This window comes from Spermophilus citellus (genome assembly GCF_964194105.1).
Source record: "Spermophilus citellus genome assembly, chromosome: 3".
Classification (NCBI taxonomy): Eukaryota; Metazoa; Chordata; class Mammalia; order Rodentia; family Sciuridae; genus Spermophilus; species Spermophilus citellus.
In genome coordinates, this window is record NC_138184.1 from 35,612,185 (window position 1) to 35,637,424 (window position 25,240).

Here is a 25,240-nt window from a genome sequence, read left to right on the forward strand (position 1 = left end):
TACCTGACCAGCATTATTCAAAACTTTCAAAATCATAAAAAAAGGAAAGATGGAAAAACTGTCATGGGACCAGAGTAGACAGGATGTGGAGTTGAGAGAGGACCACAGCTAAATGTCATGTGGATCCTGAATTGGATTTTGAAGAGTAAAACACATTAGAGGGGGAAATTGGTCATATCTAAATAATACTGGATGGTCAGCTGATGGAAACATACCCCTGTTACAGACTGCATATGATAGGAGCAATAGGGGAAAGTGGGTGAGAGTGTTCAGAAACTCTCTGCTCCATCTTTACAACTGTCCTGCCCATCTTGTTAATTCTAAATGATAAAGTTTATTCTATTGCCAAGTAGTTGGGAGGATTGGTTGATATGATAGTTATAGAGCTCTGGGATTGTGGTAGAAATCCAATAAATGGTAACATAGTTCTTTCCAAAGACACCCTTAACATCCCACCAACTCCCAGAATTTTCTGTTGGGTAAATTCTCTGCCCATGTGCTTATGTCATAGCATGGATGGAAAACTCACTGTCTTATAACAGATGTCCATAATCTTGAAGATGGTTATGTTTTCCTCTCCATTTCTTCTCCACCACCAATAATCTATTTGTTTTCAACTTTTCTTCATGGCTACCCCTCTTTCCTCCTTGAAGAATTTTTCTCTCTGTAGTCTTCTTAAATTCAACACATTTAACCAAATTGGGGTCCAAATCATTCTCATATTCCACACAAAGGCATCTCACAGCAAGTTTCTTTAGGAAAAAAGGCCCTCTTTTTCCCACAGCTCCCTCTCCCTCCTCCTATCCCTTCCCTGTTTTACATAATGTAGGTACTTGGTGTGTTTCTGTTGATTTTGAATTAAACAAGGAGTATAGTAAAAGGACTGTTTCATAATTCTTGAATGATTTATCGCCTTTGCAATCATTCCTGCTTGATGTCAGATTTAATTACAATAATAAACTTTCAACTCTTTCCTATTTATTTCAAAGTGCTAAGTTAGATGGATTTTCCAGTGCATGAGCTACTCTGGTGAGCATCAGAGACCTTGGGGAGCTCCAGGAACTTTTTGAAACAACCCATATGAATAATACAGTGAAGGAAAATCTCTTTTGGAAAAATAAAAGCACACCTAAGGGTTTTCTGGAATCCCCACGATTGCCAAAAATTTCTTCCCTTATTTGCAAAGAATACCTTGTACATCCACAAAATAAATCTTCATTCCAGGTCCTTTTCCCACTCATTTGGCTGATTTTAGTACCTGGCTATTTATTCCTTGTAGTATATTTCTAAGATTCGTTGCCTCAGTTCTCTCTTCTCTACTTGTCAATACTGAAATCTGCTCCTTCCTGCTAAGATAACAGCATTTTGAAGTTTGTTTTGGCAGATTTTAATAAAAGAGAACACATAAAGAAGTCAGCTGGGGATAAAAACATATCCACAAGATGAAGCAGGGGTGCCTGCAGGAAATATTTTTATCAAAATGGAATGAAGAAGATGCGAAGAGAACAAAGATGACAGGAAGAAATAGTGCACATGATTTTCAATCTCCACCAAGTGAAGTCTGATTGAGAAGTTAAATTTGGAGATAATCTTATCCTTCACATTGGAAGGTGGTTAGATTAGAAATGGGACCAGCAGATGCTGTTCATGCTCTACTCACACCTCTTGGGTTGGTCCCTCAGTGATTTCCAAATCTACCAGTCTGATAAGTTTTCACTCCCAGTGGTTGGCACCCATGTCTTCATTGAAGTATGGCCCTTGGGCAGCCATAAAATGTTTTGCTTAAATCAGTGCTTCTAGAGGTATAAACTGCAGGCCAGCAACAGGGGTATTACCCAAGAACTTAATGGAAATGCAAATTTAATGCCTCCTACTCCACAGCTACTGGATCCTAAACTTTAGGAACGGGGCTGAACAATCTGCATTTTATTAAGTTCCGTAGGTGATTTTGGTATGTGCTTACTTTTGAGACCTGTGATCCTTCTGACCTGTTTCCAGATCTACATGGAAAGTCAAGTGACTGAGAATTTATATTTTGGAGGGAAGGCAACCAGTCATTAAGTCAATGTTGATGGATTTGAAAATCCCAAACCCCAGCTACTTATCCCTGGTATGACAAATCAGAGGTAGCACCTAAACTGTTTCCACAACTCCCTGCAAAACCCAGCCACAGTTATCCTCTGCAGGACTCTCTTGATGGCATGATTTTGCTTGACTCCACCCCTTCCCTTCCCTTCTCTTCCCTGACTCATTTCCCTAGTCCTCTAGCCCTGTTTCATAGAACCACTTCCCAATGAATCAATTTCTCTTGGATCTTCCACTCAGGGTTTACTTCTAGAGACTGAAACCAAAAAATGTCTCCTTTGGTAAAAACTTCAACCTTATCGGCCATGACCTGATAACCCAGCATAACATCATCAATAGTTACTAAATTCTAGGTTCAACACTAGACACTGGGAATAACAAGAGAAAAAGGGCTTTCTCTGCCCTCAGAGAACGGAGGCCTGTGGCAGTTGTAGTAGGGTGCAGAAACATGAATAGATACTGAGATTCTCCACAGTGGTAGAAGAACATCCTCCCCCAAATTCCCAGAAGAGGCAAGAGGTCCAGCTAACTGCTGAGATGTAGGCTAGATTAGTCAGGATACAAAATGGTAACAAAATAGTCCAGTAAAAACCATGGACCAAAACATGGCAGTAAGGAATGAGGAGAATCCTGAGTCAGGTGGTGTTGATAGGGTGTCAATTTAAATTGGAGAGTGGGAGGTGATTAAGTTGAAACGAAAGGGAAGGTTCTGAAGCACAAGACTTGTCTGTCCTTCTCTGCAGCATGGGCTTTATGCAGTGGGTAATGGGCATCTGCTGACAAGTTTTAAAGGAGACAGTTACATATTTGAATGTGCTCTTGGGAAAATCCTCTGGCAACATTATGCTGGGCAATTATATTGGCAGGGAGAGGAAGTCAAAAGCTATGGTGATAGTCCAAACAAGACATGGCAGGGCTGGGTGCAGTGGCACATGCCTATAATCCTAGAAGCTTGAAAGGCTGAGGCAGAAGAATCACAAGTTCAAAGCCAACCTGAGCAACTTAGCAAAACCCTAATCAACTCAACCAGATCCTGTCTCTAAATAAAATATAAAAAGGGATGGGGATGTGGCTCAATGGTTAAGCACCCCTGGGTTCAATCCGTGGTACAAAAAAAAAAAACAAAGACATGGTAGGGCCTGACCCAGAAGGGAATATGGAACTCAGGAAATAGTTAAGAACTCAAAACTGGCAAGATTTTGACTGAACAAATGTAGTAATGATTGACAGGGAGGAATGAGGCAAAGAGAAATCCAGGATTCTGGCTTGAGCTCTGCAATTAGCTTCATAATCATTTTCATTTTGCCAATTCAGAGCGAGGATGAAAACAGTCATGCTGAGAATGGCTCCCCTACCTTGGGAAAGCTAGATACAACTAATATTCTAAATCAGCACAGTCAATGGAAAAGCTCGTCAGTGCTGATAGACAGGAGGCAGCTCTGATTAGCACTATTACAGAATTGCCTAATCAACAAAAACACCAGGCACAATTAATACACAGCCCTTTCACCTAAACACAATTTATTCATGATTACTGTAAATGAAAAGTTTATGAGATTTTTTCTAATATTAAATATTAATAAAATTCTAAGTTTCAAGAGAATTAGACATAGAGATATGCAAAAATTTGCTAGATGTGCCAACAGTAAAATGAAGATGTATTTGTGTTGGGGTGGAGGAGTGAAAACTTAAGGTAAGCTTTCAAAAATGTAAACTCTAAAATGAATCTCAAAAATCTGTACATGGACAGAGCCAACATAATACCACCCCTTGGTTTATAAACATTACCTTTAAATATGCATGTTTCTCAAAGACAAAACTCAGTCAAGCCAAAAGCTGGCTGGCTGTAAGGCAGAAGTCTTCAAAATAACTTGGAAGAGGTTTGCATGGCTATCACTGTGCCTGGGAGAGCCTCGTGTACAACCCAGCAATCCCTTACCTCTTGAAACAGACACATTGGGAGCAAAAGTGTCAGAGTGGCCAGGCTAGCATAGAAACTCAGTTCCATTCTGACCTATTGCTCCATCTCTTGATTCCTAGAGGGATCCCCTGAGTAGCAGAGATGCACACAACCTCATGTTCCTTCTTTGCTTCTGCCCCATTTGACTTCAAGTTCTTGATACCCCAAATAAGAAGCAGCAACAGAGAAACAGACCCGTGTCAGGCTTTCCCAAACGATGAGATGTCAATTGGGTTTATCATCCCTGCATCCACCTCAGAAAAGATGTCCTATCTGCTAGAGAAGCAGGTTGGTTCAGTAAGAGGCAGAGGCAGTGGTAGGAACCAAAAGATATCCCCAGCTCCAAAGAAGCCATGCTCCTTTCAAGAAAATTACTTCCAAGTTACAAACTCAAATCTTAGTTTGAAGGAGGGAGAGGTGCACATTCACACCACATGCCTGTCTGTCATCTACCATCTCTATCTACTGGCATGGACTGCAAACAATCAGAACTAACCATGCTATAGCTTCAGCAGGGGGAGGAGTTGGAGGGGCTGAGGCTGCTGGGGAAATTAGGAGTAGAAAGAAGTTAAGGGGTGAATTGGGGCCTTTTACAGGGGATAGACTGGCAAAAACTATTAATCAGTATTAATAAATTTCAAATTTCAACAACTGCATATCAGATGAATGAGTCCAAGCAAACAAGAATATTTTTCTTGTATCGAACTGTACAAATTCCGGTATGAGGAACACAAGAGGGGCTTGGCAGAGAGTCTAAGGAGAGTAAATGAATTTAACTGATGATAATGGTTTAGGGGGGAAAAGATAGAGCCTGCTCGCATTAATAGCTAGAAAAAAATTACTCAATTATCTAACTCAAGAGAAGGATACAGAGGCCTCTCACTAAAAGGTACAAGATTCGTATTTTTTTATGGTGAATTTAATAGGACTAATTTTTTGGAGGAGATAAGTGAATGCTGGGGAAATATGTCCAGGAAAATGACATTTCTCAGAATAGCTTTAGGATGTTCCAGCCCCAGGAGGCTTCTAGGAGTTTTCTGAGAGATCAGAACCTGCAATTTTGAGAACACAGTTTCTGTGCAAGTTTTCCGAGTAACTTTTCTTCATTCTAGACCATTCTGGGAATTCCTGAACTTCTAACTTTGAAAGGCAAAGAAATGTCAGAAATGAACTTTGGACATTGAACTTGAGCTAGAGAAATTGTCAGTAAATCAAGAAATGCAGTGGGAGAAATCAAAGGCAGGGACATCAACCAAATTCCAACTCTGATGGCTTACAGATTTGGCATATGCCAGCATGGGCATGACTACTGTCATAAACACTGTAACATTAGTGTGTACAGAGATGTTTGTGGCAACAGCATTTATAACAGCAAAGAATCAGAGAAACATAAATGGTTCATACTACTAAGTGTGTTAGACTAACTACAACATACCCACTGAATGTGCTATTATGCAGCCATTACAGTGATGTTTATAAAGGTCTTGTAATAATGCTTGAAAACATTGTTAAATGTAGTGAAAAGGGAAGATATGAAATTATGTTGTACAACATGATCACAACTAATAACAAAACACCCGAAAATATAACAATCACCAAAGTATCAACTAGGCATAAGGAATGATATTTTGAGTGGCATTTCTTCATCCTCTGATTTATTAGCATTTTTTCCAACTTACTTTAAATAAATACATAGAAACACAAAAAGCTGAAAATAATAGTGGGCTTCGGATGAAGCGTGGGCACTTACAACATGCAGATTTCTGTAGGTAGTAGCTGTGGTCTGAAGAGCGGAATCACCCTGGGTTTATATCAAGAGCCATACGCTGCATTCCTTTAGGCCTTGTGTATGTGTACACACGTGTGTGTGCAGTGAAGGGATTTCAGTCAATGATACACACATCCCTGGGGTCAGCATTAGTATTAACTGATTTGAATGGATGTTTTCAAATTGCCAAGTATCCAAGAATAAATATTAGAGTGCTTATGTCACCACATGGATTAATAGTGGCTAAAGGATAAAAATTATCTAAACATTAAGCCTTATATTGTCCATTATTACTATTATTATTATTTATTATTATTATTATTATTATTATTATTATTATTATTAAGGATTGAACTCAGGAACACTCAACCGCTCAGCTAAATCCCCAGCCATATTTTGTATTTTATCTAGAGACAGGGTCTCACTGAGTTGCTTAGCACCTTGCTTTTGCTGAGGCTGGCTTTGAACTCATGATCCTCCTGTCTCAGCCTCCAGAGCCACTGGGATTACAGGCATGCACCACCAGGCTCAGCATCAATACTGAAAAAAATCAATATTTTAAAAGATATTTACACACTGTTTTTGCATAATCTCTACCACAACTCCCTCAGATGGGTACTATTATTATCTTCATTGCAAGGACAAAGAAACAGATCTGGGCAAAAGAGGTACACTCAAGGTCATGTAGCTGAGAACTGGAAAGGTCAAGATTTGAACTGAGCACTAGGAATTTAAGGTCTGCATCATTGACCACTAGGCCACATTGTCTGCACCTTTTACATCAAAAATATGCACCTAGATACATCAGAAGCTAGTAGTTCACCTGGACTACCTTCCGTTGTCAACAGTTGCTCCAGAGCAATACCACCGAAGGCAAGCAATGCTCTAAAAGACACAGACTCTCATTAACTACTGGCCATGTCAAAACTCTAAACAAACATAATTACGGAAGCCACAGTTAAAGCAAATCATGATGGGATTATCTGATGGTTCTCTTCTTATTCGATCAGCTTTAAAATCTTACCTATTCTCTCTCTCTCTCTCTCTCTCTCTCTCTCACACACACACACACACACATACACAATTTACTCCATCTGGGTTCTGTTTTGAATGTGATATTTTAACAAATTATATCTAACTCTAACATTTACTCTAAAAGATATGTCATGATCTTGGCCTAAAAGGAAGTGAATTCTAATCTGGATTCTATTTTATTTCATGTAGTTAGTTATGGTTGAAAATTTGCTTCCTTTTTCTTTTGAGGCTTTCTGATAGAAAAAAAAAAAAGAATTTATCTATGCAACTTCACCACATGCATCAGGAACCTGAGACAATGCAACACAGCAAAACCTATGGTCCTTCCTTATCATAAATCCATATTCTCAGGTGCCCTGACCTCTTGGATGGAACAGGGTAATACAATTAGGTGGGGACTGCTATACTATCTCCTACTAAAATTTGAAAAAAGAAAAACATGTGCAGCTGGAAGACTGATACACTAAAAAGTGAGGGCTTTTGCAGAATGACAAATTTGCTGGGATGAGACAAAGCAACAAGAAAAAGCATGGGCTAAATTTGAGTGCAAAATTCTATGGTGAAATTGCTTCCATCACAAAACACCTAAGAGCTAAATACAGGAGGTGTGGGAGAATCATTTCCACCCAGATGGGCTAACACTTCAGAGAAGAATCCATAGGGAATAATCTTTCAATGTATGAATGAATGAAATCTGCGGATGGATCTTTTATTAGTGTTTAGCCTCTATAGAGCATTCTGTTTTCAGAAAACCTAAACAAAGCAAATCCAAAAATAATCTTTTTGTTTTTAATTTACAGGTCCATGCCAAACTAGTTCTTCCTGAAGAAGTAGCAAAAATACAGAAATAGAGATTAAAGAAACACAAATTGGATATTTAGATAATACTAGTCAAAGGACCTCACTAGCAATCAAACACACTGTTTTTGTACTTCCATTTAATCCTTGAGTCTTCTTTACATTGTTTATATAATTTCACATGGATTATTTTATTTCAATTTCCTAACCATCTTCAGAGGTTGCCAAGGTATTGTTGGGGTCATCTCATAGTTGGTAGAATGACAGAGAAATTAAAGATTTTTGGAGGGGAGAAGAAGAAGGATGTGAACTTAAATCATAATAAGTATGTAAATATGTGAACTTCCTATGTGAGATCAGGAAAAACATGGCAGTGAGAATAGACTTGGCAGCCAGGGAGCCCAGATTTAAAAATTGAGCTATGTTGATTTCGGCAATGTACTTAACCTTTTTGTTACTCAGTTTCTTTATCTACAAGGTGGAGACAATAATAGTACCAACTTCATAGGATCATCGTGAGGAGTAAATGAACTGATATTTGCACAAAGCTTGGCAATCAGTAATCACCATGCACATGGCTGTAATTCTTAATATGCAGTCAGATATTCAGAGGTTCCACCTCTTCTCTTTAATAGAAGAATATATTTGCAAAGTTATGTTCCCAATAGTTATAGTTTGACATCCTAAATATTAAAGCTTCCAAGGTACAAAATCATTAGCAAGTTGGCATCTAATCCCAACACAGATCCTTAATTGTCTATGAATCCCCAACCACACCTACCCTTATAGTTAACCATCCCTTTTGTCAGGTAATTTGTTGTAGCTATGCCCACACCACTACTCAGAAGAAATAGGCTATTATTTTCCTTTCACTGTCAGCATAGATGGAATCTTAGATGTGGAGCTGCCTAAATTATGCAAACTCACACACACACACACACACACACACAAAAAAAAAAAAACTAAAGGAGGCACTTTGTAAAAATACTATGGAAAACATAAAAGATCCTACTGTCCCCTTGATTGCAATTTCTTTCTTTATTATCATAAGTGCAACCTGTTTCTTACTCCTTTCATAGAGACCACATCATTTGAAAATGTTTAGTATAAAGAATGAGGCCTTGGTAAGATTGGCGCCTGCCTCATCATCTCTTTCCTCCTCCTCAAAGTGTAGTAGCTGGATGAGCAGCATCCCTTAGAAACTGGACAGAAATTCCAAATCCCTGACGCCATCCTAGATCTCCTGCATTAGAATCTTATATTTTAAGAAGATCTGGGTGATTCCTATGCACATGAAACTTTGAGAAACACAGGGCTGACTCTCTGCAGCTATTTTATTGACAAATTCTGTTTCATTGGAAGGGACATGTAAAGAATGATACTCTGCAAGTTTTTTAATGTTGGCAAAGTCAAGATCATCAAATTTGATAGTGTTATGGTTAATATACGGGGTGTCTTCCGAATGCTCATGTGTGAGATACTGCAAGAAAGTTTAGAGGGTTATGAAAGCCTTACCCTAATAGTGCATCAGGGGATTAACTAGGTGGTAACTGTAGGCAGGTAGGGTGTGGCTGGAGGAAGGGGGATACTGGGGAAGTACATTTGCTCTCACTCTCTCTGCTGTCTGGTGCCATGTCCTGCACTGCTTTCTTCCACCCCAGTCTTTCACCTTGATGCTCTGCCCTCCCTTCCAGCCCAGAACAACAGAGTTGGCCATCTGAGACCTCTGAAACCATGAGCTCCCCAAACAAACTTTTCCTCCTCTAATTATTCTTGTCAGGTTTTTTTTGGTCATAGCAGTGAAAAGGCTGAATAAAACAGATAGTAATATGATACAATGCAGCCTCCATTCTGGAGCTAATGGTAGCTGGATTCTTTCTGATTTTCTCTCATCACCCTTGCTATTTACTTATTAAAGCTTACAAAGGCAGATGCGGCCTTACCTGCAGTAACCCAGGAAAATAAAAGAGTCATTCTCATTCCACTATGAGAAGAACAGTCTATGCCTGCCGATTCAGAGCTGGGTGAGCCCAGAAATGAATGAAAAGCCCAGGTTAGGCAATCACCCCTCTGTAAAATTCAACTCAGAAGGCAACCTGGAAGGTAATGAGCACTTTGGCTAGAATTAAGAAGTTTCAAGAGACTCCAACAAGGGTGGAGGGGAAGAGCAAAGGAAAATAACTTAATGAATCACTTTAATTCTGGAACTGCTAAGGCATGAGAGCCGGCATGAGTCTGTTTAAATGACTAACACCATCAATTCAGAATGGTCACTTAGCAAATATAAAAGGTGGAGAGTGATGATCACTTGGGAGAAAACTCACCCCCAAAGAGAGACACAGGAGCTGTTAGAGTTCTGTGGCCCTTCCTGGGGAGTTAGTCACTATTGTGGTGGCAATTGCTTGCACAATTCTGCCATTGGCCAGAAAGAATATTTTAAAGTTGAACTCCATTCAATTATCAACCAGACACAAACCATACACAGTACCCGGTATGTTAGTAATTCAAACATGGAGTTGGCCAGGCTGTTCCCTCCCAGTTTACAGTCATGATGAGCATTGGGAGTGAGCCTTTCCTACACTCCTTTAACAAAATGTACTGTTCTTCCTCCAGGAGAGGATGTTTAAACTGGGAGCAACTATCCAGCAATAGACCCTGAAGCACAAGGTCATCACGATACTAAAACTACAACCTGAATCTCTCTTTGACCTTTTGTGGTTTTCAAAGATTTTCTACAGGCTACTGACTTATTTTATACATTGGACTCTATTTAAAAAAAAAAAGAAGAAAAAAAAAGTGAGGTAAGTGCTTTTATTCCTACATTAACAGAAAACATTTTGCTTGAATGAATGAGTGATACTAGCACAGCTAGGCAGTGGCAGAAAAAGAATCTGAACTATGATTCCATTTGTCCATTCTCCTGTGCCAAGCTCTAAGTTTCTTTATGAAGAATACCTGCATATCACATTTCATTTCCATTTTGATCTTAAATTTCCCTGCAGGTTAAAAAGCAACAGGGACCACTTTATTCTGAAAATCACCTTGTCAAGTGGCTCTAGCAATGGGGTCATCAGGACTGAAAGCCCTGATCTTCGGATTTCTGGTCTTGGGGACTTTCTTCTACTCCCTTGTTATGAGTGCTCTCTGAAATCCATTTCCTCCTCTTCTTGGCTTGACTATCCATCACAAACTTCCTTGCCATTAGGTGCAGCGAAGTGTCTGAATTCTGGCCAATGCAATGGGAATGCAAGGCATGCAAACCTCTTCCGTGGCTCAGACTATAAACTCATCCCATGCATATTCCTCTAAGCTGTTTTGCCTTTTGGCTGACTGAAGAGCAGATAACAATGGCAGCCTTAGAAGCCAAGAACTGAAGATAACTGAGCCACAGTTGGCCTAGTTCTCTGAGTGACTAAATGAAGCAAAGTCACCTTCACTTCCCATTTTGTCACCAATCTCCAACTGCCCTGGAATCAAGAAATGACCTCGTGTTGTGTTGAATCATCACATGTCTGGGTTAACTTATCATTAGACTCTCTTAGCCATAACAGACAGCCAGCCCTGCATACCAGCTCATCTGGACCTCAGCAGCAGCAGCAGCAGCAGGAGCAGCAGCAGCAGCAACAGCAGCAACATGCCTCTTGTTCTGCTTTACAGAGATGATCAGTTCCATCCCTGCAGGGATTCTTCAGGGCACTCATAAATCATTAAGCCAAAATCATCTGGGAAAGTGAATAACCAGGCACAGTCATTTGGGGGCAGGGTAAAGAAGAAGATGAGGTCAGGCTTTGCAGTCAAACAAACCTCAATTTGATGTCCAACTGTATCGCCTATTAATTGTGCATAATATGGCCAGTTTCTTAGCTTCTCTGTGTCTTGGTTTGCTCATCTGTAAAATGGACAGATTGTTGAGTTTAATTTACCTTGAGAGCAAACTCCTGGGATTATCAAACCAACAGGAGCTACCCTTTCAACAGGAAGAAAAAGAGAGGATGATTAGATCTGAAAGCACCTTCAAAGGTGAGGTACTGTGATTTTTTTTACTGTTTCTTAGCTACATCCCTTGTAGGCAGTTTAGCATTCAAGCTGACATGTGGCAGACTTTGGTAGCATTCTCAGGAGCAATGCTGACAAAATGCCCATCACCCTCGGCAGAGCCCCAGAGAGTCCCTGGATAAAAGCTGGGCACATCTGCCTCTGGGCTATCTCATTTCCGTTCTCTCTTCTCCATCCTTAGGGTGACCATCCTGCTTAGTGCTGCTTTGTCAACATCATTTGTGAATCTCCTTTCAACAAAGGGACCAGGCCTCAAACTCAGAATCGTAGCAGGTGAGAGTCTTTAAGAAATCACTTTGGAGAATACATAGAGAAACACAGGGGGAAAGGAGGAGGGGATGGTAAGTGAAGTACTGGGAGCGAAATCAGAGGAAATTACATTCCATGCTTCTATGATTATGTCAAAATCAGCCCCAGTATTGTATATAACTATAATGCACTAATAAAAGAAACCGCTTTATTTGATTTTATGGGATTGGGTTCTAAGGTTAAAGTTCTACTGATGAAAAGGTGTACTGGATTTCCACTGAGGAATTTATATAAATATGTGATGGGTAGGTAATATAGGAGGGCTGATAGATAATCTGTTATAGATATATTTAAATTAAAATAAGTAAGTCCATTTCAATAAAGCTATGAGGAAATTCTGCACAAACATCATGGAGATGGCAAGGTAATAACTAAAGTTAGGAAATGCTATTTGAAAGCAATCAGCATCCTACTGTGGTACAAGTTTATATTGATGCCTTCTTCCAGGCACTTTTTTTCTTACTCACTGGCCCTGTGTTCATTAAAAATAAACAAAAGAATTGCAAAAAGGCTGGGTTTGTGGCTCAGCAATAGAGCACTCGCTAAGTGTGGGTGAGGCACTGGGTTCGATCCTCAGCACCACATAAAAATAAATAAATAAAAATGAAGGTATTGAAAATTAAAAACAAACACACAAATGCTTCTTTCTCTAGTGATTACCTTTGCCTAGGAAACTACATATAAAACAGCATCAGCCTGGATTCCAAGCTCCTTTCCAGCACATTCTGATGCCCTCTGATATTCTCTACTGCTGTCTCTCCTGCCTTCAAGCTATTGCCAGAAAGAACTTTGGTCTGGTCCACTCTGTGCTTTCCCATCTCCGTTTGGCTTCTGCTATTCTCTCTGGGTAGAACATCTTCCGTCTTTCCTGCCACACAGATCTTTGCTATTACTCTTTCCTCTGAAGTACTCCTAGAGCACATAGGTATTTCTCCTTAGTATTTGTGGTACCATGCCTTATTTCATAGCCGTGTGTAAGAACCACCTGGGAATTTTTTTAAAACTACTGATGCCTTATCCCTAGCTTGGAATTTCTAGCTTTCTGTATGTACAGTGAAGCCTGGGACTTGGATGCTTCTCAGAACTCACTAGAAGAGTCTAGTGTACAGCAATGTTTGAGAACCACTCCCTGCCAGGGACACTCATGATCTGCTGCAAGCCCTTGCTATTGGACAGTCAGTTTCTCAAGTTCGCTCGACTTGGTATAGATGGAACAGCAGTGGAGAAATACTCGAGCATCTAAATCCATCCTGGTCTTATTCCAGGACGCGAATCTCTGACAGATTTTAAATCAGGATTCTATTACATGATTGTGCAGGTTATTAGAAACAGACCACCAGGAACAGGAAAGCATCACAGCAACTTGGCCAAGCTTTGGACTGCTTCCCCCATCTAGGAAATGTATCATGCAGGCTATTTTCAGTTGTTAATTAGTCATGGAAAAAGGAACCATCTGCTGCCACCAGGTATGGACACTAGAAACTTCTCCTCCATATAACACACTTCACTTCTTTATCAACTTGCCATGGATCAGACAGACAGCTGCCTTCCATCCTGCGTCTTTCACTGTGGGTCATGTGAAAAACTTCAGGATACACACATGGGTACGGTCTGTTCTCAAAACCAAACAGTTCACAGTGAGTTTAAATGGGTACCATTATAATTCATGGTAAAAATCTAATACCCGGCCCTGAGCTGTCATCAGAGACATGATTTAAGCATCTAAAACACCCAGCATGATCAAGAATTCTGTCTCTGGTTAGACTATCTTACTGATGCTTAAAGGATACCGTCAGCTTTCTTCTCTTGAGTTTTTCCCGGTGACAGTTTACATGTTTTGTTCTAGACTCCATCTCTCTCAGCGCCCCCAGAGGCTTCTATCAGTGAGAAATGGCATGCCAGCTTCTCCTAAACCATTATTAACAGCAGGGTGATTTTTGCAACGTCTGAACTCACATGTACATCCAGTCTTCCTGCCATCTTCATTCCTCCGTCTGTAGAAAAGTGACAAAGTCTAGGCTTCATGGAGAGAGAGTTCACTTATGGGGCCTGGCAGGGAACTGAAAGGCAGGGAGATGCAAGTGATTCTCCTTTCGTCCCTCGTCATTATTATCATCTTCCTCTCCTTCACATTTTTTCCCCTTTCCACATCTATGTCTATTCAGGTTTTTCATCTGGTCTTTTAGGTACCTTCATTCCTCATCCTTGGCTCAGATCTTGATATTTCATTGTTTTTTTTTTCTTTTTTTTTTTAATCCTACAAACTCCACTTCAGGTTTTGAGGCCACCTCTCTCTTCAAGGGTGAATCTCCCAGGGCCACCATCATCCCTGTCACCTCCTCTTCATCCCGGGCAATGCCAGTTGCTAGTGGCAGTGGAGACAAAGCCTTTCAGATATAGATTTCAGCCCATTAAAAGATCTGAGCTTCTGCCATGGTAAAAAAAAAATAATAATAATGTGCATGGATGTGATCAAGACCCATACAGGGAAGAATCCAGAAAAAGAAGTGAAAACATTCTTAGCATGGAGAGATTTGGGGAGGTGCTTTGTTTACTTTCCTGAATGCCATTATAACTTTGTTAGTATAATTTTAAACAAAAAAAAATTTGCACTTTTAAAAAATATGATTCAAAGTATCTAAAACACATGAGGGCTATTATTATTATTATTATTATTATTATTATTATTATTATTATTTAAAGAAACCTGAAGTATATTTTGTGAGTAGGTCATCCAAAGAGTGGGAAAGGAAATAGAAACCTTGATAGAAGAATGCTTAGCATCTGGACAGAGGCCGCGGCCCACCCAGGTAGGCACAGTCGACTGTGGGGACTGGGCTACATCCTTCCCTGAGGATCATGTCCTCTCCATCTGAGCTGACACAGTTCTCCCACCCCCTTCAGCCTTGCATTTACTTCCCCAGCTCTTTTGTGCCACTCCTTTGGTTTCTCCCTTCCGCCCCACTTCACAGCTGGGAGGTGACATCTAACACTTCCCAGCAGCATATGCTGGCAGGAGCAGGTGCCAAAACAGCAGAGACTGCTAGAAAGGAAGAGGATCCCACGAAGGGCCAGGATCTGCCTCACATGCCCCCGCTGTCCTTTCCTCTGGGTCTCAGGGACAGGGCAGCCCCTGTTGATAGTACTGGTGTTATTCTCACATGCATAAACAGCATGTGTGTGTGTGTGCGGGGGTGGCTGCAGAAAGCAAGTGTCCCCTGAGCTGGTTGAAACGGCTCAGGTTTTCTTCCAGGGCACAGGAAGTGCTGTGGGATCACATACTCTGTTCATGCCCTTTACTCCCCTTGCTGTTACCCAGCAAAAACATGGTGCAGCCCTTAATAGTTAAGAGCCAGGCTCTGCAGCTACACCTTTGCAAAACCAACCTCTGGTCCTTGATAGTATCAGGACCTGGACAAGTTGTAGTGTGACAATTTGTCATTTTCTTATCTATGGAACGTCTATTCTTAAGAACTCATTGAGATAACACATATTAAAGGATCTAAGTATAGTAAGCTCAATACATGAGTTTTTATTACCAAGTCACCCTCTGTTAGGTTTGCAAGCTGAAGTGACAAATAAGAAAGGAGAGACAGTTTTTCATCTGCTCCCAGAGGGCCACATTCTTTAGGTTAGAGGGAAGAAAAGGTACTTCTATAACCCACCGGAAGTTCAGCTTACTCCTTCCCACTGCAGATGAGCTCCGGACAGAAGACAGGAAATATCTCTTTAGGATAGAATACGATGCATCTCCTCATTCTTTCATTCATGCACTCAAGAAATATTTATTGAGCACTTGACTTATATGCCAATACTGACTTTTGTAGGAGCCCAGGAGACAGCTTTGAGAAAGCAGATTTCCTTACCCCATGGAACTTACAGTCTAGAAAACAAGTATTAAACAGGTACACACTTGCACACACACAGGCACATATATACTTGCTCCTTTTTTATAATGGTTCAGGTGTTGCAAGTTATGTGAAGAAAAGCAAATGAGTTAAAATGATAAAGAATGAGGCAGAGAAAGGGAGGGAATCATTTACACATTTCACATGACTGGTCACAGAAAATCTCTTTGCTAGGGAGATGTTTGGGTAGAGCCTTCTCTGGAGACCTCCCAGGAAAGTGTTCTTCCATAAAGCAAAAGCCAATCTAATGCAAGGGAATTCCTAATATACATGACTTTCATGGAAAATCATTTTTTTACACATCCCTTCTCCATGTGACAACATGATTTACAATCATAGTCATGAAGCGAAACAAGTTTTATTCATATATAAACTGTGCATTCACCGAGCAAAATCATGTTCTTTGCGGTACCTGGATGTTAAGAACAAACAGAAAACCCACAAGACTTAATAGAGAATGACATAACTATTGTAACTCAAGGGTCATTTCTTCAATTTTTACAATCACTCTGCCTCCACTGGTTATTTAAAATCAACTTTCAAATGTGGAAACACATGATACCAACATTGGCTGGAGAAGAGAGCTGTACCCACCTGAAGCAAGAGAAGGATCTGGAACTGTTAACATCGAATGAGTTTATACCTAAGATCCTGCATCCGTAGGCATAACTTGGACCTCTCAGAATTAGCTTCCATGTAGAATATAATGTTTATTAAATAACAATAATGTGCTAATTTTGAGTTTTTACATATATATATATATATATATATATATATATATATATATATATATCTCCTTGGAAATTAACAGAAACAATCGCTGCAACATATTTTGAGGGAGAAAAAGTATTTTATCGCTGACATCCTTTGGAAATGCCAGGGTTTGGCTACCATAAAAAGCACAATACCTCTTAGCTGGTTTTACAATAGTTTGAAGTTTTCTATGTGCTTGCTTCCTGCCTGTATTCAGGATGTGTTTTTCCACTGCCCTGTACTGAGTGTGTCCCCGATTAGGGGAGCTGGTGACCCCTCCTCATTACCACATACAGCAGGACCCTTCTTCCAAACATGTTTCACGCTGTCACTCATGGACCCCTCAGACCCTGGAGTATAGTAACCCAGATCCTAGAAGTAAATCAATGTGACCCAGCTGCTGTAACTCAGGAAAAAATTATTTCACACCCCTAGAAACTGGAGCCTCTTGGCCTTCAGGTTTGTTAGCAAGAGCAGCACCTTAGTTTTGAGAGCAGATAACAGATATTTTCTGAGCACCCATAATATGTGTGATGACAAGCTAGAGAATGAAGGGGATACACAAAGTACGGGGCATGGTCTTGAACTGTAAGAGTTTTATAATCAGGGTTGAAAGATAAAACAGAAAGATATACACAGCTTAAACCTAGAAACAGAGAAAGTAAATTCAAGAGATAGAAGATTATCAACAGAGGGATTACTTTCACCAGGGATGACCAATAAAAACTTCTGTCTTGCTTTTGCCCTGGGTCTCAAAAGGATGAAATACCGTGGGATGAGGAAAGAAGACGAGGAGGAGAAAGCTCCAAGTGGAGGTGACGTCAGGAGTGTAGGGAAGGCAGAACGTGTTGTGAAGTCAAGCAACATTCTGGGTGATGTTCAACATGAAGACAAAAACACTAGAAGTAGAATGGACCCAGAAGGTGACCTCACATACCAGATGAAAGAATGGGGCATTTAGGTAGTTGGGAGTCATGGAGTATTTTACACAAGGAGGTGATCAAATTAAAGAGGTATTTTTTAGGAAGATGAACCTGGTGGTCATCTAAAGGATGAGGTAAGGGGAGAAGACAAAGGAGGAACAAATGAGGACATAAGCATAAGAAGATAAAGACCTGGATTGAGGAGATTCACCTTCACATATAATGGAAACGTGTGAGATTGGACAAGGGCTCAAATGCCACAAAGTTCAAACTCCCAGTGTGAATTTATTTTTAATATCAGGACTATAGGGCTGGGGATGTGGCTCAAGCGGTAGCCCGCTCGCCTGGCATGCGTGCGGCCTGGGTTCGATCCTCAGCACCACATACCAACAAAAATGTTGTGTCCGCTGAAAACTAAAAAATAAATATTAAAAAATTCTCTCTTTAAAAAAAAATATATATCAGGAATATGAAGAGAAGTGTCTGGAAAAAAATAGCCACACAACTGGCATCTAGGAAAGTTCTCTTCTGTTTGTTAATGCATTGTTTCATATTAAATATTCTGTACTAAAGATTCCTAAAGAAATAAGACAGACTTGGGTAAATAAGACATGGGTAAAGCATTCTCTGTGAATCATGATTTCTCCATAAAAAGCAGTAAAATGGGGCTGGGATTGTGGCTCCATGGTGGAGTGCTTGCCTAGCACATGTGAGGCACTGGGTTTGATCCTCAGCACTGCATAAAAATAAATAAATAAATAAAAGTATTGTGTCCATCTGCAATTAAAAAAAAATAAAGTACCCAACCTCACAAACAAGCAAACAATTCTTTGCACAATGTTCTAAGAGTATTCTTTCCAGCAGTTTGCCTTACCTAGACAGCCTGGTGTTCAGTCAGATGATACAGAATGAAATGACTCTTTTAGGAATTTAAGAACTCGCCTCGATTTCTAACTCTTTTTCTTGAAAATAGAAGTAGATTTTATCATAGACACATTTAAAAAGCTGTATTTTAGTTCACCCTCTGAGTGTGCTGTACTTCAGGGCCTCATTCTATTGGTGACTTCTGTGCTACTTCATCCACTCTTCTCTTTAAACAGCACTCCCCAGAAAAACCCTACAGCTCTCTCCAAATCAGAAAAACGCCCTGTTCTTTTTTCATGAGCTGCATTAAGGGAAAAGTACAGGTTTTGAGAGGCAGCCATTATATTTATGGTCTTTAATGGTTATTTTCAGGCAGAGTTCATGTAACAAATTTGGAGATGCAATTTGTTCATTCTCCAATTCACTCAAATTAAAAATTAACGCTATCCAGACACTGTGGTGAACACCTGTAATCCCAGCAGCTTGGGAGGCTGAGGCAGGAGGATCGAAAGTTCAAAGCTAGCCTCAACAAACTTAGTGAGGCCCTAAGCAACTTAGCAAGAACCCTATCTTTAAACAAAATATAATAAGGGCTGGGGACGTGGCTCAGTACTTAAAAGCCCCTAGCTTCAATCCCTGGAACCAAAAGATGATGATGATGATGATGATGGTAATAATAATAATAAATGCTATAGTTAAAATATTATGAATATAGCTTCAAAATTCTTGCTCTGTACGAGCATCTGTGTGAGGCTTCTCTCAGGAGTTTAGCAAACAGACCCCACATTCTAGGCAGGGAAGGCAGGATTTGGGTTCTCTGCGGAGGGGAGAACAGAAAACCTAACTAGATGAAAAACTTTAATACTTCAAGAGATGGGGAGGACATCCATCTTTTTGTGTAGCAATTTTTTTTCCCAGATTTGAGACTTGGTTTTATTTTCTTGACCTGGAGATTTTAATTTCCACGGAAACAAACAAAAATCTCTTTTCATTTCTTGTAAAAATAAGGGGAGTTGGGGGAGGGGGGGACACAGCCCCATAGCATACCTTATCTACAAGGTGTCAGGGAAGGCAGGGTTTCACCGTCCAAAATCAGTGCCGATGGTTGCCTGATTCAGTCTCCATCGGGTTGATTTTCACACTTCTAAAAAAAACCCCATCTTTCTAAACATCATGAATAATGGATTGAGATTTCTGAAACCCCCTTCATTTCCCTCCACAATTTAAATCAAGCTCTTTCAAAGCCAACATGCTACATATTGATTGAAGTCTGCAAAAGGTTATAAATAGTAAAGGTTGAAAAATTTCCACAAAGGTAAGCAGATGAATAAAAACTACTTACACTACAGACTGGCAAGGTGTGTTTGTCAGCAGCTCTGTCCTTCATCACCGTGCTATTGTCTTGAAGGGACACAATAAACAGAAATGGGCAGAGATACCCCTGTGCTTGCCTCTGAGCTCAACCCCGCATGTACTTCCAGCCTCTCCCAAATCAGAGCTATGCTGCCCCTTTCTTAAGGCCAAACTTGCTGCAGGAAGCTGTATGTAGCTTCAAATCCAAATGCAGTCTCCCTCTGACACTGGATATTGTTCAAATCCTGTATGTTCTGTGTACTCCGTGGCACTCAAGCTAATATCTGTAAACTGTGTGCCAAGTAGCAAATTCCAAGCTGGAGGATTTTTTTCCTCTTCCTGCAAATTTCATTTGTAACTCCCACCAATGAGCTTCATCAGGAGACAAGATCATGTGTCAAAACATCAAATCTTTACAGTGATGCATAATACTGTAAAAATAGGAAGAGAATATCTGAGGCTGGAACAAAAAAAAAAAAAAAAAAAAAAAGAGGGTTTTCATGGACAAGGTGGCCCAAAACCTTAGTAATGTGTTATTTGTATAGTGTCTTATAACATCCACAATACTCTCAGGAACTTTGTGTTATCTGATCCTCAGAACAGCACCCTGAGGCTGTTCCCTTTCTTATGGAGCTCCAAGTAACTGCCAGATAACCAATATTTATTGAGCAACTAATGTATGCCAGGTGCTGGTAATGGGGGAGAAATCCAACAATGTGCTCTGCAAACAGAAAGAAGGCCAACATGGCTGGAGCTGAGGGAGAGAACAGCAAGAGATGGGTTGCAGAGGTGGGAAAGGGCTTATCTACTTGAGAGTGGGGAATCAAGACGGAGAAGGAGCAAGTAGGGTTCGCATCCACCAGGCAGGTACTACGGCTGGAGCGTAAGTCGTAAGTGTTGGTACTGGAGTCTCCATGTGCCCCTCTACTACTCCATGTTCCTCAAAAGGCTTTACCATCTCAAGGCCAACCTCAAGAGGTGAAGCCGGCAGAGAAAAAGGAGCGCTGATATTCCAAACCAACCTTAGATCCTGTTTATCTGACGGACTATCTGATTTTCATATGAGCAGCATATTTTTTTTTGCCTGAATTTTAAAGCATGGAATTCCCCCCAAATACTAAGGAATATTGTCTTTCCTGCCTATCCTTGGTGGCCTCTGGGCTGAAGAATCCATTGTCTGGTTCTACACTCTGGGGTAAACTCATGCATTGCAGATAGAATATAATTATCAAAGGAAGCCGAAAAGGTGACCGGAGAAGAAAAGATAAAACATGCTTAATACCTCTAGGGAATGAATCCAAATGGATCTTGATGGGTATTTGTAAGGAGAATGTAATATCAGTTCTTTCCCATTCTTCTTTAAGAGAATTTGAATACTGTCTTTCTCTCACCGTTTCTACGTGAACTCAAATTGCTTTAGAAACCTGTCATATTGAATTAGCCAAAGCAGATAGTAATTCAGAGGGGTGCCAGAGTGCCACTGTTGAAAACTGCTGGTTGGAAGGCTTGTTGTGGCATTATTCAGGGGCTCTAAACTTGCTTTCAACACAGTGTGTTGCTATGACCAAATGATGGGGTTTCTGTGGGGTTTGGATTAAATATCTCTAAAAGCCCATCACAAAGATGAGAGTATCTGCACTGGGAATGGTGCACACTTAGGGTCAACATCGGAACCATCAATCATAGAAAAGGAAACAAGAGGCCTTGGTTGGCCCCACACTGTGGTCACTTGGCATGGACCACAACCAGAACAGACCTTGCAATGGAGCTGCAAGAACAATCAGGTCCGGAAGCTCCTTGACCTTGACATGAAGGTGAACACAAATATTGGGGAATAAGGAACAAAGAAAGGAGACCTGGAAACCACCACTCTTCCTCCTGATCCTAATGGCTGGTCCTCTCCTGGGAAATCTGCTTAGGGTCATCTTTGATCACACTACCCTCATCATTTTTTTTTTTTTTTAAGATGTGGTGATATTTGGTCTCTCTATTCATTTAATTACTTGTTCGGCTACTGTCTGTCCCTTACATTCCAGAAGGTAATCTCCATGGGAAATTGAATCTTGGCAGTCTTACCACCAGCCCTAAGGAGCAATTCCTGGAGCATAGTAGGCACTCAATAAATACATATCAAAGGAATATCAAATTCACAAAAAAAACATATATACCATCCTAGGGCCATTCTGTATGTTAAAACATTGTTTGATTAGCTGTTATAGTAAAGCCTAGGCAGACTAGAATCTGGCAGTCAACATTTAATTGTCAGTTCTGACCAGACACTGGCTGTATGCCTAACTGGTTCCTTGCAGCAGAAACTTCATCTGTGAAATAGCTAGGAAGCCATTGCAGGTCTTTGCACAATGTAAACTGTCTCCTTAGTAGGATTAAGAAAAATAGTAGCCATCTTCTCAATAACTGTTCCATGGTCTACATAATAAAAATTTTAGGTTTATCTTTGAGCCTTGTCTAATGCAAAAAAAACTCATATTTTTCTGCAACATTTTATTTTGAATTATTCTAAGTCTATACAGATAGATTGCAATAATTGCAAATGAGCACTAGATTGACCAACTGCTTATTCGTCAACGTTTGCTTACTCTCTTCATGCCTCTCAGTATGCACGTATGTGTCTGCGACTGTGTATGTAAGTAGGCACATTGTATGCATGCATGTGTATGTGTGCATGCACATGTATGTGTGTATGGATCTATATTTGTGTGTATGCATGTGTGTTCATGTATGTGCATTATCTGTGCATGTATGAATATGTGGTCATTAAATGTGAGTATATGCCTGTATGTATATTTTGGCTAAACTATTCAAATGTTAGTTGTACACTGATGTGCTTCAATCTTAAATACTTCAGTATAGAATCCCCTAAAAGCAAGAATATTATCATGTACTGCAATTATCACACTCATGAAATTTAAAATTGATAACTATACTATCTTCCAATAAACGATTCACTTCTCAACTTTCCTTAAATAACCCAAAATTTGCTTTTTAACTTTTTTTTTTAATCCAGGTGCCATCAAGGGTCATGTATTGTGTTTCGTTACTATGTCTCTTCAGTCTCCTTTAATCTAGAAAGGTTCCCACCATGTTTGTTTGTTTTTAACTTTGATGACAGTGATATTTTTGTAAAGTTCAGAGCCAGTTTTTCTGCATAATATCCTTTCATTTTATTTTGCCTAATTGTTCAGCCTAATTATATCAAGGCTAAAGTCTAATATTCTAAAGTACCAAACATAACCCATAAGAAGTAGATCTCAAATAACTCAGGTACCCAAAAGGGATTTTTAGGCTGAATCATCAAACCAATGAAGAACAAAAACACTTCTGGCAGTTATCAAGTATCACTGAGTAAGAGAGTCCCTTTAATTTTTGAGGGGGAAGGGGTACCAGTGATCGAACTCAGGAGCACTCGACCACTGAGCCACTTCCCCAGCCTTATTTTGTATTTTATTTAGAGACAGGGTCTCACTGAGTTGCTTAACGCCTTGCTTTTGCTGAGGCTAGTTTTGAACTTGCAATTCTCCTCCCTCAACCTCCTAAGCTACTAGGATTACAGGTTCTTCTCTTTAATTTTTAAAACAAAAGCCTTATCACATGATTTAGTCAATGTTTCCAAAATACTATCTTCAAGATTTTTGCTATATCAATTTTACCTGTATTAATATTTAAGCAATATCTTTCTTAAAGTCAATTTACTTATCTAAAACTATTATCCTAAAAATATGATCTATATAAATGGTTTTGCTATGCTTGCTCTATTTTTCTAAGACCTACCAAATATATAAACACAAAAAAAATATGTGTACTCTTCTGAGACTACTTTCCACGATGCAGTGGTGTACAGGGAAGACAGTGAGCACAGCAGTGTGTTGGGTTTCTCTGGAGGCGGGGGAGGGGTGCAATGCACAGGAGTGTGGGTAGGTGTGCAGACCTCACTGGGACCTCACTGGCAAGGAGAGCCTTCTTAAGGTGTGAGGGCAAAAGAAGATGCAAGGCTGTCAGGCCAAACTGGGGACAACATCCAAAGCAATGACAAGACCTGCAACTCCCAAGACTCCCAGCGGCTCTCTATAGCCGTGGGACATCAGATTGATGACTTCCTCATTCATTTCCACATCATTCAAGTGGCAAGGCTGAAAAGAGGCTCAGGAAAGTGCTACTCTGGCAAACTCTGACAGTGATGGAATCCCTGTGTCCTCCAGAAGATCAATCTTTCTGGCCTGTACAAAATGCATATCGGGTCACAGGATTCCTGACATTTCACACCCTCCATGCTCCGTAGACATGGAGGTAGAGGCCCAGAGATCCTGGATGTGTTGTCAAAGAACACACAGCCAGTGGGACTGGCAAACCAGGAGCTGCATCCATGACTGGTCATTTCACCACTGCATACTGAGGCCTGGACTGATGAAGCCATTTGTATATAAAACCATCTCTATAGCTACACCATGTACATACACAAACATAAAATATATATGTACCTATATATGTCCAGCTCCCAGTTTGTGGGTAGAGGTTCTAGTTCACCTTTGCTCACAGGTTCTAATTTGCTCTGAACTCTGCTGGCCCAGAGCAACTTCAGGACCACTACCAGCAGCACAAGCAACACCCTCTACAGATCTCTCACTGACTCCCTGTTGGTCCCTACTCAGCAACTTCCCTTCTCCTCCACCTGTGCCTGGCCAGCCCTTTGCATCCTCAGCATCTCCACAACTGTGCAATGTATGATCTGGCAACAAATCCATTATTCCATGTTATTCACAGTGTCTCTGCTTCCCTGTTCACACCTTAATTCATACTAAGTCTCCAGTGTCCTTTCCTGACTGTTTGACAGAACACCAATTTTTTCTTTCCTGAATCAGCTCAGAGACCCTGTAGCCCCTTTTAAGCTTTTTTATCAACTCACAACCCAATGGGATATGATGCTCACCTTCTTCACCCCCTCACTCCAGCAGCATGCCCCTGCAGCCCTCCATCTACAATGCCTGGCTCTCCCTTCTATGACTGCAAGCTCTCTGAGATCAGAGACAGGACCTCATGCTCTCTTTGTATCCCCTGTCCCTTGGTTATATGACCTGAACAAAGAGGCAGCAGAATAAATATGACATTGTGGATTTCTAAATGTCAGAAATGGGGAAAGTATATGAATGAGAAAAAGTAAGATTAAAGAATTCCACATTCCTAGGGTGGGAGTCCACACTAAGCAATTTTTTTTCTTAAGTTTATTAGGCATGAGAATTATTTAGGGAACTTGTTCAAAATGCAGATTCCAAGTACCACATTTTCAGGTATTCTGATTTAGCAGGTTTTGGGTAGGGCCTAGAACTCCTTGGTTTAAGAAGAGAGGGTATTCTCATGAAGGGGACCACCGGTACTTAAGAACATGGTGAAAGCTAGGCACGTTAGCACATGC

At 40.4% G+C, this 25,240-nt stretch overlaps 1 protein-coding gene across 9 annotated transcripts in view; it reads right to left on the minus strand.

The window, feature by feature from the left end:
- Window positions 1–25,240, minus strand: part of LRRC3B (leucine rich repeat containing 3B) — an 82,951-nt gene that overhangs the window by 39,205 nt on the left and 18,506 nt on the right. Inside the window, exon 1 of one of the 9 annotated variants that reach the window (XM_081286447.1) lies at window positions 9,590–9,712. The exons of the other annotated variants lie outside the window; for them this stretch is intronic. The gene's annotated coding sequence lies outside the window, so the exon portion shown is untranslated. Of the gene's footprint in view, window positions 1–9,589; window positions 9,713–25,240 lie in introns of those variants that run through there. 9 annotated transcript variants of the gene reach the window in all.